The sequence below is a fragment of the Lycium barbarum genome, chromosome 5, assembly GCF_019175385.1.
Source record: "Lycium barbarum isolate Lr01 chromosome 5, ASM1917538v2, whole genome shotgun sequence".
NCBI classification, from domain to species: Eukaryota; Viridiplantae; Streptophyta; class Magnoliopsida; order Solanales; family Solanaceae; genus Lycium; species Lycium barbarum.
In genome coordinates this window covers 102,130,182-102,142,424 of record NC_083341.1, presented here as the reverse complement: position 1 = coordinate 102,142,424, position 12,243 = coordinate 102,130,182, and the positions used below count along the sequence as shown (strand labels likewise).

Below are 12,243 nucleotides of genomic sequence, written 5' to 3'. Positions count from 1 at the left end.
CAACGATAATCAATACGTAAATAATTAACTAAATAAGCGGAAAAGAATAATTCACGTAAGTCTTACGATAATAATATAGAAGAAAGTGTGGAAATAAGAAATACACCCCAGGTCTGGTCTAATCCGTACAAGAGCTTCTAAATGAAAGTATACAAGTCTGGAATATAATAATACATCAAATCTGTATATGTCTCATAATGGAAAAGTGAGACATAAATAATAGGATTTTTCAAGGAAGTGAACATCTCGTGCATACCTTGGAAACTCGAAGCTGTACTGATAGCGACTATCAGCCACAGGAGACGGAAGCTGATTCAACCTGGAACTCCGCATTCATAAAAGAATGCAGCAAGTGCAGGTCAGTACAAAATCACAGTACTGGTAGGTATCATCGGCCGACTAAGTATAGCTAACGTAATTCAGACAATAAGCAGGATAGGCACATAAATCAGCAAGTATAAGTCAAACACAAACCAGAACCAAGCATCCGTCATCACCTAGGTTGAAGCATCTAAACCCAAGTGTACCAAGTCTCAATATATCTAATCTGAAATCAACAACACGAGTAAATCACCAGATCATCACAATATAAGCCAAAATTCAATGCAATGCAATGATGTAAGAATGCCAATGCAATGCAATATTGTGTACACATATACTCCAGACGAAAGTATCGACGTCCCGGTAGCACAACCCAAGGGGGAACCGCGAGTGTACTCACTCATCCACGATTCCGGGACAATCATCGGACATCGGACTCTCACATCACACAATCCACGATTCCAGGAAAACCATTGGACATTGACTACTCACATCACTCGCACATAATCCAAGATTCCGGGACGACCATCGGATATCGAACTACTCATATCACTCTCATGCAAACTAAGCTCAGCTCATCACAGTGTTTCATCAAATATCCACAATATAGCATGCGAGATGTGAATGCGTGCGATGTATGAGTCAACATGAATAATCAGATCAATATCACAAGTACCAAACATGGGTACGCCAATAATATCATGAAAGACTACACAAGTCATATAAAAACACTATCCCCGAAATCAAATGCCAATAAGTGTGGCCCACAATATCATGAACAAGATATCTCAATAGTCTCCAATATCCACTATCACTATGCGGCATCAAGCCCACGACAATAGGACAACTCCATCACACACAACGGGGTGGCTAGCCCAATCACACAGCAAGGCCCAACCTAATACAATATCCAATCCAACTTCATACTCGAAGGTTTACATGCTTTCTCCGACAATATAGTCTAAATATATGCTTTTCCATACGAAGTCTTACCAAGGGTAAGCCATAACCTACCTAGATGGCCGAACGGCAAAACACCAATAATCACACCTTACCTTTCGCCTTTCACTGCGCCTCAAGATCAAAAAAGTCTAGGCATATTCGAAATCTAGATTAGAAATCATGAAGATCGATACCTATATTGCTATCATTCAAATTAGGTCAAAACTCAACCCTAGAATTTTGGGGAAATGGGGCCCATAAGGTCAAAACGGGAAATTCAGGGGTAAAATATTACATTAAACGCTAGGTGATCTAAACCCATCAACTAATTGCTAAATTAACTCAAGGATTCATCCAATTTTGAAATTCAAGCAAAACCCCCAATTTTGGGTGTAAACCCTAACTCTTAGATTCAAGAATTCAACACTACTGATGGGAGATATATGATTAACAACCTTAGATACATCATAATCTAGCATAAACTCAATTAATTTCATCATTTAGAAGCCTAGATAGAACATTCATTAAACCCACTTCAATCTTCTTCACTAAAGAACTAGCAAGGAAAAGGAATTCTAAGATGATTAGGAATAATGAATTAGCAAGAAGGTAAGGAGGACATACCACCAAGAATCTTCTCCAAGAATTCTCTAGAATTTCTCCCCATGTGAACCACTTTTGGAATAATAAAAGAATGAAAAGACTTGGGTTTTATAGCATTACATACCCCAGTCACTGCCCTATCACCGCTTTCGCGTTTCTCAGACTTCTTCAGCGGCACCATGCGGGCACTTACCTTTCCCACCTCGGTAAGTGAACCCTTAACCCACCGGTAAATAAAGACATAAATAATTAAATCGAGCAACGAAATAGAATAAATATGTAAGTCTCATGACAATATATATATAGAATAGTGCTGAATAATAATACTACCCCCAGGGTCTAGGCTGAGTAATACAAGAGCATCTAAAAGGAATAAATACATGTCTGGAATAGCAATACATAAAAGTATCTATGTCTCGAAATAGGAATAAGAGTTAATGATAGAAAAGGCTTCAAGGCAGCAAACGGTCATGCTCACCCTGGAAACTCGACGATAATGCTGAAGAGACTATCAGCCATGGGTAACAGAAGCAGATCCAACCTGATACTCTGCATTCATAAAGGAATGCAGCAAGTGCAGGTCAGTACAAAACAACAGTACTGGTAGGCATCATCGGCCGACTAAGCATAGCTAACACAATTCAGATAATAAAGCCAGGTAGACAGATAAACCAACAAGTATAAATCAAATAGAATCGAAACCAAGTATGCGTTATCACCTAAGTAGAGCATCTAATCCCAAATGTGCCAAGTCTCAATATATCACGTCCGAATCCAACTTCACAAGTACAACACAAAAATATCTCAAAGTAAGCCATGATGCGATGCAATGCAATGCAATAATGTATGGATGCAATGCAATGCCATGCAAATGTTGTGTACACATGTCCTCCGAATGGAAATATCGACATCTCAATAGCACAACCCGGTGTGACTCGCGAAGTCTAAGCGCCACCTGTCCCAGATCTTTGCCCACCAGACAGACGAGACCCAGGATCTTTGCCCACAGGGAGTTCTTACCGGCACCACTCTGGGGGACCTGCAGAGTCCATGCACTCAAATCCAGGATTCCAGAACGAACATCGGATATCGGACTCTCACGTCACTCAAGTAAAAATTGAGCTCAGCTCATCACAGTGTTTCATTAAGTATCATCAGTATCTCAACAATATATCATGAAGAATGAGAATGCATGTAATACATGTATCCACATCAATAATCATGGTCAGTATCACAAGTACCAACAATGGGTACGCCAATAGTATATCTAAATCATAAGTATCAACAGTGGGTATGCCAACAATATATCTGAATCACAAGTACCAACAATGGGTATGCCAACAATATCATAATCAAGATAGAACAACAGATGCCAATATCTACTAACAACACGTGGAATCAAGCCAACACAATAGAATAATCAATCACAACACAACGGGATGGCTAGTCCCAACACAAAACAGGGCCCAACCTAAGACAATATACATCCCAACATCATACCCGAAGGTTCACATGCTTTCTCCGATGATAAAATCTAAATATATGCTTCGCTATGCGAAGTCTCACCAAAGGTAAGCCATAACCTACCTGGATGGCTGAACAGCAACACCAACAAATCACTCGATCGCCTTCCCCTTCCGCTGAGCCTCAAGATCAATAAAATCTAGGCATAATCGAAATCTTGATTAGAAATCATGAAGAATGATAATAATATTGTCATCATTCAATTTAAGTCAATTCTAACCCTAGAATTTGGGAAAAATTGGCCCACAAGGTCAAAACGGGAAATTTGGAAGCAAAATATCAAATTAAGCACTAGGTGATCATAACCCAACTACTAATTGCTAAATTAACTCATAGATTTACCCAACTTCGGATTTGAAGCAAAACCCCCAATTCGGGTATAAACCCTATCTCTTTGATTCCAAAATTCAACACTAATAATGGAAGATATATGATTAACAACCTTAGATTCATCAAAATCTAGCATAAACCCCATCAATGTCACCAATTACAAGCCTAGATAGAACATTCTTTATCTCCCATTTTATCTTCCATTACTAAGGAATTATTAAAGAAAAGAGTAATCTATGATGATTAGGATTAATGAAATAGAAGAGGGATAGCAAGATTTACCTCCAAGAGTATTCCCTAAATATCTCCAAGAACAGTCCCCAAAGCTCTAATTTCGAAGTGGAAATAAATAAGGGTCTAAAGGCTTATTTAAGTCACACTTAATGAAATAACAGGCCCGTTACCGCCATTGCGGTAATGGGGCCACAACAGCGGCGCCGCTACAGTGCCCAACAGGCCGCAATGGCGGTCTGGGCCAAACATACACAGCCGCCCCAGCGGTCAATCCGCCGCAACAGCGGCGCCGCTACGACGGCACTAGTGCCGCCAATGCGGGCACCAGGTACCAGAAATCCCCCAATTTTTTTAAGTCTCGATCGAAATCCCGAATCAGTCCCGAGGCCATCTGCTCACAAACCACATACACAGACCCATACAAAAATACGCTACGAACGCACCCGTGGCCTCGTAATTTTCAATGGAGGTCTCGTTGATCGAGTCAACCCCTGATACCTTAATTCAAAATTTCCAACCCAAGTCCTAAAATGCATCCGAGTGCATTGGGAACTGAACCAGATATACACACAACTTCTAAATAACCGTCTGGACCTCTCAAAATAGTGGATTTTCGAAAAAGGTCCGTCTACCCAAAAGTCAATTTTAGGTCAACTCTTTTTCACTTTAAGCCTATATTTCACAAAAGTTGCCCGAATCCAGGCTAGACACCTCAGGAACCTGCCAACGGTCCTCTCTGATCAAAAGTAAGGTAATCAATGCTCGGAAAAGGCAAAATTTTCGAAAAGACTCTAACGACCAACGGGTCGTTACATGCCGCCCCAGCAGTCCCTTGACCGCTAGAGCGGTCATGCTTAATTGGAAAGGACCGTTCTAGTGGCAGGGCTAGCAGTCCCGCTCAGTGCTGGTGCCGCCAAAGGGGGCACGAGACACCAAAAACTTCCCCAAGTTTCACCCTTCAACTCGAATTTCTGACTAATTCCCGAGGCCATATGCTCACAAACCACATACACAGACATATATAAAAATGTGCTACGAATGCGCTCGTGGCCTCAGAATTCCCAACGGAGGTCTCATTGACCAAGTCAACCCCCGATACCTCAATTCCAGCTTCCCAAACCAAGTCCCAAAATGCATCTGAGTGCATTGGGAACCGAACCAGATATACGTACAAGTTCTAAATGAATATCTGGACCTCTCGGAATCAACGAATTTCTGAAAAAGGTCCATTTACCCAAAAGTCAACTTTGAGTCAACTCTTTATCGCTTTAAGCCTAAATTTCACAAAGAGTCGCCCGAATAAAATCTAAACACCTCGACAAGCGTGTCAAAAATCCCCTCAGGTCAAAAGTGAGCTAACAAAGCTCGGGAAAGAGTCAAAAGGGTCGAAACTGCAATAACAGTCAAACGGGTCATTACATCTATAATGTTTTTTAAGGGATTAGCTAACACTAGGACTCACCCATTTACTTTGATTTGAACTCGGAAGAGGAAAATTGAGGTTGGAAAAGATTAAGTAGCAAGGATTTGGGGCTTTAAACCCCATCTAATAACTTGAGCTAGGAATAGGAAAGTTAACTTGAGATTCAATTGGTAGTGCTTAATATCACACTCTAAAGCTTGGAAAAGCTTATAGTGAAATTCATTAATTTGGTTGGAATACTTTCAATGAGATTTTATAAACCATTATCTATTAACATAAACTCGCTCTTAGTTGTAAAATTGAAAAATACATTGGATCGTTATTGACAGTAAATTCCGCTGTATCCATGCTTGTGGCGATTGATCATTTTACTTGCTTTCCAGGTTAGTTTTATCATTGGTAGTTGTTAAACCAAAAATCAAAATATTGAAAAAGTGTTTGTCTTAGGTTAGTTTACTATGTGATAATTCCGTACTAGCTTGATCTTCTATTATATTGTTCCTTGTGGGATTCAATCCCTTCGATCCCGGCTCATAGTTGGGTAAATTATATTATATACGACCGTGTAAACTTTCTCATTTGAGGAGTGGATTGGATGTTATCAATTTTGGCGCCGTTTCCGGGAAACAATATGGCGTATTTAGGCTAGTTTAGGAAATAAGCTAACTTGCTTTGACACAAACTTGTGAATATTTGTGTAGTTGTTTTCTTTGCTTTATTTTATCTTTATTTGAAAAAATTGGCATCATTCCATGAAAATGGGTCGGATGGTAGTTGTTCATACTTTGATGACCCTTGTTCTTATTGTGGAGGACCCCACTCTTAGCACACTTGTTTAAAGTCTCCCGGGGGAGGATTGTGTGCACAATCTCAAACCCATGAGGGAAGCATATGTGATAGATGTGGCGGTCAAAATGATCATTGGGCTAATTGTGCTTATTTATCCTTCCTTTTCCCGAACCCCCACTGTGACGACTCTACTTTTTGTTGTGACAATGATAGGGAAATGGAAGTGGAAGAAGTAGAGAATAATCAAAATGGAGAGTTCAAGCTCATGATGGAGTGCCTACTTGATGGAGGAAATGAAAATCAAAAAGCCTTGGAGGAGTACTTGAAACTAGTCTCCAAAATGGCTTGATGATTGAAGATAAAAATCCTCTATGGTCATTTCAACAAATTCAAGAAGAAACAATTGGTGTATTTGAGTTGGTTTGGGATTTAAGTTTCCTTGCTTTGGTCCAAACTTGTGAATATTTTGTGTAGTTATTTTTTTTATTATTTTCTTAGTTTTTGTAAATGCCATTATATAATGAAAATTGGTCGGATGGTAGTTGTTCATATTTTGATGACCCTTGTCCTTATTGTGGAGGACCACAATCATGGCAAAATTGTTTGAATTCTCCCGGGGGCGGATTTTGCGCACAATCTCAAACTTATGAGTGGAGTATGTGATAGGTGTGGTGGTCAAAATGGTCATTGGGCTAATTGTGCTTATTTGTTCTTCCCTTCACCGAACCGCCACTATGACGATTCTACTTTTGGTTTTGATGATGATAGGGATATGGAGGTGGAAGAAGTTTCAAATGCTCAAAATGAGAAGATGATGCTCATGTTGGAGACCTTTCTTGAAAAGGTGGAAAAACATAACTGCATTCAAGGAATTGAGGCAAGCACAAAATGACTTGAGTCAAGCAATTAATTGCAATGACAAAGTTATTCACACCTTGAACGATCAAATGAAATCACTGATCGAGGCTCATAATGCTCACCAATTTGAGGGTGTTGAAAGTAGAAAAAAAAGTGTCCAAAACATGGATTTCTCCATGGGTGGATTTTTACAAGCTTTGAACGACTTTCACCATGATGAAGAACTTGACAAAGTGGAAATTGTGAGCCAAGATTGGCTTATGAGTCAAGCTCAACAACTTGGAGTCTATGGGGATCACCGTGAAGACATTTCATGGATGATCGAAGAATTTCTAAAATTGTATGTTGAGGGAAGTCAAGAAATGGAGCTACTTGAAATTGCTATCCAGGAATTGGAGGCCGAATTGAATGCAAAAATTGAGGCATGTTATGCTCAACATCAAAGGGCCGTGGAGAGTAATTTTGAGTTGACATCAATTGAAGATGATGTCAAGATTGATTTTAAAGAGCTAATGGTGAATTGCCAACCGACCAACCCAAAAAATAATGCAAGATGCCGAGATTGAAGAAATGATACTAAAATTGAATGAAAGAATTCATAACATAATTTTTGAAAACTCTAGTTCATTTTGGGTGTGGATGTCAAAATTCATGCAAGTTTGAAATTTGACCGCATTAGACGGGATTCTAATCATTTTTCAACATTGTGCTTGGTGGGTGATATGGAAATTTAACCATCCGAACCTATGGAGGAATTTGGTGATGAAGACCAATGTGTTTTTATTTTGAAGTTTGTTATACCAAGAAGACAAAATGACATCAATCACTTAAAGGCCAAAAAGTGCAAGATGTGATACCCGAGAGTTGGCACCTTTGCTATTCTACCACCGCCCCATGAGTGACATTGTAATCTGAATTCAAAATTGGGGCGACAATTCATATCCTCCAAGTGGAAGGAAAAGTGATAAGGTTGACATACGTGTCATGACGTTAAATGCAACGCTCTATGGGAGGCAACCTATATTTCCTTTATTTTAATTTAATTTTGCGATTTCAATTTTTAGATAAGTTTCTTTTATTATTTTTTATCATTCTACCAAGTTTCATAATTTTTGGAATTAATTTGAATATAATTTGGTGTGTTAAAAATGATTATGCAGTGCACTATGCATAATGAGCATGTCTTGGTAAGTTTCTAGAAGTTTTAACACTTTATGCCCAAGTCCCATGTAAAAAAAGGTGTCGTGTCTGTATTTGAAAGAACAAGTGCAGATTTCCAAAATCTTCTTAGTAAGTGACTAAAGGGTTGTTTAAAATAGTTTACCACTACCACTGCACAAACAGACGCACACACCCAACTCCCAGGCCCCAGACCCTCCTAATTCTCTCGCCACTCCTTGCACAACTCACCATTGCAGGCCACAAACAACAAGGTACGCTTATCTTGTTCTTTCTCTATTATACTCTTCCCTCTCTCCTCTCCTCTCCTTTCCCCTCCTCTTTCTCTCTGCTGGCAATCTTTTTTTTTTCTTCTTTCTTTTCTATACCCATGGATTGTTTGTGTGGAATTTGAAAGCTCAAACTATGCAAATTTTTTTGTTTGTTTGACATGAAACCATGATGGTTGAACTATAATTTCCATTTTTTGGGAGGGTAATTCAATTGACTAATTGCCTCAAAAAGCTTGTTTAAAATGCTGCACGCAAACTGTTTGATAAATTGTCTGAGAGGTGATTTCATCAGCCGGTGAAGTCTGAGTAGCCAAGCAATATGAGGCCATGTTTAGAAGTGTGTATGGGTTAGTTCGACTCGGTTTTGAAGTGTTTATTTAGATTGCTCGAGCTATACATTGCACCTATTGAAAAAGGCACTCTTTTGGGCGGCAAAGTGTCACTAGGCTTGCGATTAGAAAGTATATGCAGTGGTTTCTTCGTTACAGTTCTCAGTAAGATGACTTTAAGTTCACCTTATGGTCGATCTCAGTGACACATCTTTCCAAGGAGTCTCTCCTAAATTTTTCTTTAATCACACAGTTACATGGAGGACAATGCAACAGTTTAAGTTGGGGGAAGCTTTATTTTGATAAATAGTTTTGTGAATGGGGTGTGATATGTCATGGCGGATGATAATTTGGTAGATTGACTTTATTTTGGTGTTTTTTATTAACATATTTATATTAGTATGATTTTTTTTTGTTTAGTTTTGTTTGTTTTTGCATGCCCATGTTTTGTCGTGACTAATAATATCCTTGGCTTTTATTTGCCGTGGTTCTTTTTCTGAGGATATTAAGGTCTTTTGAACTCGGTGTTTTTTTGTAGTTTTGAGTCGGCTTGTCTCTATGATAGATACTTGGACACTTTCTTTAAGAAAATAAGCCTTGTAGGTTAGGTGTAAAAGTGAGTTTAAGGTAGTTTAGGATGTGATTTTTTGCCCCTTGTCTTATTTTTGGCTTGCTGGTACCAACTTATTAAACCTTGGCACATGAATTCTTGATTTTTGAAAAAGAAAAATGATTGAAGTAAGGATTCTTATTGTGACTTTTAGATTGAATGTTTAGCTCTTTTGTTCACGAAATGGTCTCTTTAGCCTATGAGTGACTTTGTGAGTTCATTTGTTTCAATTGGATCTTAGATACACATTCTACTTGAGTTTTCATGTGCCATGTGTGGTGAGGTTTACTTGTGAGTTCTTTTGCATATGTTGTGGTCTAGAACTTGCCCAGAATGTGTTTCAAGGCGAAATCCTAGACTAACTTGGTTTGAAAAATGATGTTCGGCCTTCTTTGGACCGTTTTTGTGCCTTATATTTTCTACCCTTGCATATTTCCCCTAGTCAACCCCTTTGAGCCTTTAACCTTTTCTTTAGCAATCATGTTACAAACTTTAACCTTTTGTACTTTATTGATCTATCATTTGGCACCCTCCCTCCCTAAGTCCTTTGAAAGTGTAAACATAGGCTAAAAGCCTAAGTTTGGGGGTGATGGTTGGATTGTGATGTGAAAGTTGCTTAAAAGGTGAGAATACTTTTAAAAAAAATAGTGAAACCTTCCTTGGTATTTTGAAAAAAAAAAAATATTGCAACAAAAAGAAGAAAAAGGGGAAGGAAGAACAAAAGTTGTGAATAAAGGAAAGACTAGGTGGTGCAATGAAAAATGAAGAAAAGGGTGGAAAAGTTTTGAAGGAAGTGTGCTTTGATTGTTGCAAATTGTAGTGTTTAGGGAGGTTTTGAGTCACCATTTCCAAATTATACCCTACCTTAATCAAAAGCCTCATTACAACCCTTTAAGTCCTAATTGACTTTGAACCAAGTGTCTACATTAGTGGAGAAATACATGAAAGGAAAGCTTATGGTTCTACGTGTATGCATTTGAACATCTTTGTGTGAGAGAGAGTTAATTATTTCTATTTGATAGCCCATTTTTATTTTGAATTGCATTTTATGAGTGTGACATTTTCTCTTGATTGTGAGGGCACATGAAAACTTAAGTTGTTAATTTTTTCCATTTTCCAAATGAAAAGAATGAACAAGAGAAAGTTGTTTTGTGACAAAGAGACAAATTTTGAAGCTTTAGTGTCATGATTTGATTGCTACTTCGATTAACTTGGTGTTTGAGCACTTGAAATGAAATGATATTTTTGAGAAGTTGTTGGTGGTTCATATGTTTTGGATTAATTGTTGGTATCAATCAAAGTCATGTGTTTGTGCTTAAAGTGAACTTTTTTGACTTGGTGTGATGTTGGTGCACTATTGAGTTGATTCCTTGGAAGGAGATTGTCTGTTTTAATTTGCTTGACGACAATCAAAAGTTTAAGTTTGGGGATTTGATAAATTGTCATTTTTTCAACTTATCTCTTCTTTAATCTTAGACTTTTGACTTGTTTGATTGATAAAATAGTACATTTAATGGTGTTTACTTTCATTTTATAGGTTTTATATGATTGAGAAGTGATCGGAAAGAAACCAAGTGAAAAACAAGTCAAAAGAGGCCAAATTGAAGAAAACCAAAAAAGTGGCTAAAAATGCAAAAATGGGCCAGATCTGCAAATCTGAAAATATAGGGCTGTTTTGGTCATTTTTGATTGGGAAAATTTGAGAACTACAAAAGCAAGATATGAGAAACATTTTCATCATCTTTGGCCATTCAAACAAGTCTTGAAAAGCTAGGGTTCTTACACCCACACTAGGGGATTGAAGATTTGAAGACTTTGATGAGAAATTTCTTAATCTTTTACTCATTTCTTCAATACCTTGCTATGTATTGACTATTTAAGTGTAGTAGTTCATTCTAATGCTTCAAACTTGTTTATGAAAAATATATGTTGTTAAAGTTTTGGATTGAAACTCTTGTTATGCTTATGTATTGAATGATGTTTATCTCTAATTAAGTGGGTCATTGTTTCTTTAATTAATCTTGTTCTTTAATGTTTTTTAAGGGATTAGCTAACCCTAGGACTCGCCCATTTACTTCGATTTGAGCTCGGAAGAGGAAAATTGAGGTTGGGAAAAATTAAGTAACAAGGATTCGTGGCTTTAAATTCCATCTAATAACTTTAGCTAGGAATAGGAAAGTTAACTTGAGATTCAATTGGTAGTGCTTAATATCACACTCTAAAGCTTGGAAAAGCTTAGAGTGAAATTCATTAATTTGGTTGGAATACTTTCAATGAGATTTTATAAACCATTATCTATTAACATAAACTCGCTCTTAGTTGTAAAATTGAAAAATACATTGGATCGTTATTGACAGTAAATTCCGCTGTATCCATGCTTGTGGCGATTGATCATTTTACTTGCTTTCCAGGTTAGTTTTATCATTGTTAGTTGTTAAACCAAAAATCAAAATATTGAAAAAGTGTTTGTCTTAGGTTAGTTTACTATGTGATAATTCCGTACTAGCTTGATCTTCTATTATATTGTTCCTTGTGGGATTCGATCCCGGCTCATAGTTGGGTAAATTATATTATATACGACCGTGTACACTTGTAGTAAAATCGTAAAATACATTGGATCGTTACTTGACAGTAAGTTCCCTTGTATCCACGCTTGTGACCATTGATCATTTTACTTGCTTTCTAGGTTAGTTTTATCTTTGTTAGTTGTTAAACCAAAATCAAAATGTTGAAAAAATGTTTGACTTAGCTTAGTTTAGAATGTGATAGTTCCGTACTTGCTTGATCGCCTATTATATTATTCCTTGTGGGATTCGACCCCAGCTCATA

The 12,243-nt window shown here is 37.6% G+C and overlaps 1 long non-coding RNA gene across 1 annotated transcript; it reads left to right on the top strand.

The window, feature by feature from the left end:
• The first annotated feature begins 8,221 nt into the window (after window positions 1–8,221).
• LOC132642580 (uncharacterized) lies at window positions 8,222–11,405 on the top strand. Its single transcript, XR_009583253.1, has 2 exons — window positions 8,222–8,457; window positions 10,952–11,405. It is a non-coding gene; the product is annotated as an uncharacterized LOC132642580 (long non-coding RNA).
• Window positions 11,406–12,243: the final 838 nt, after the last annotated feature.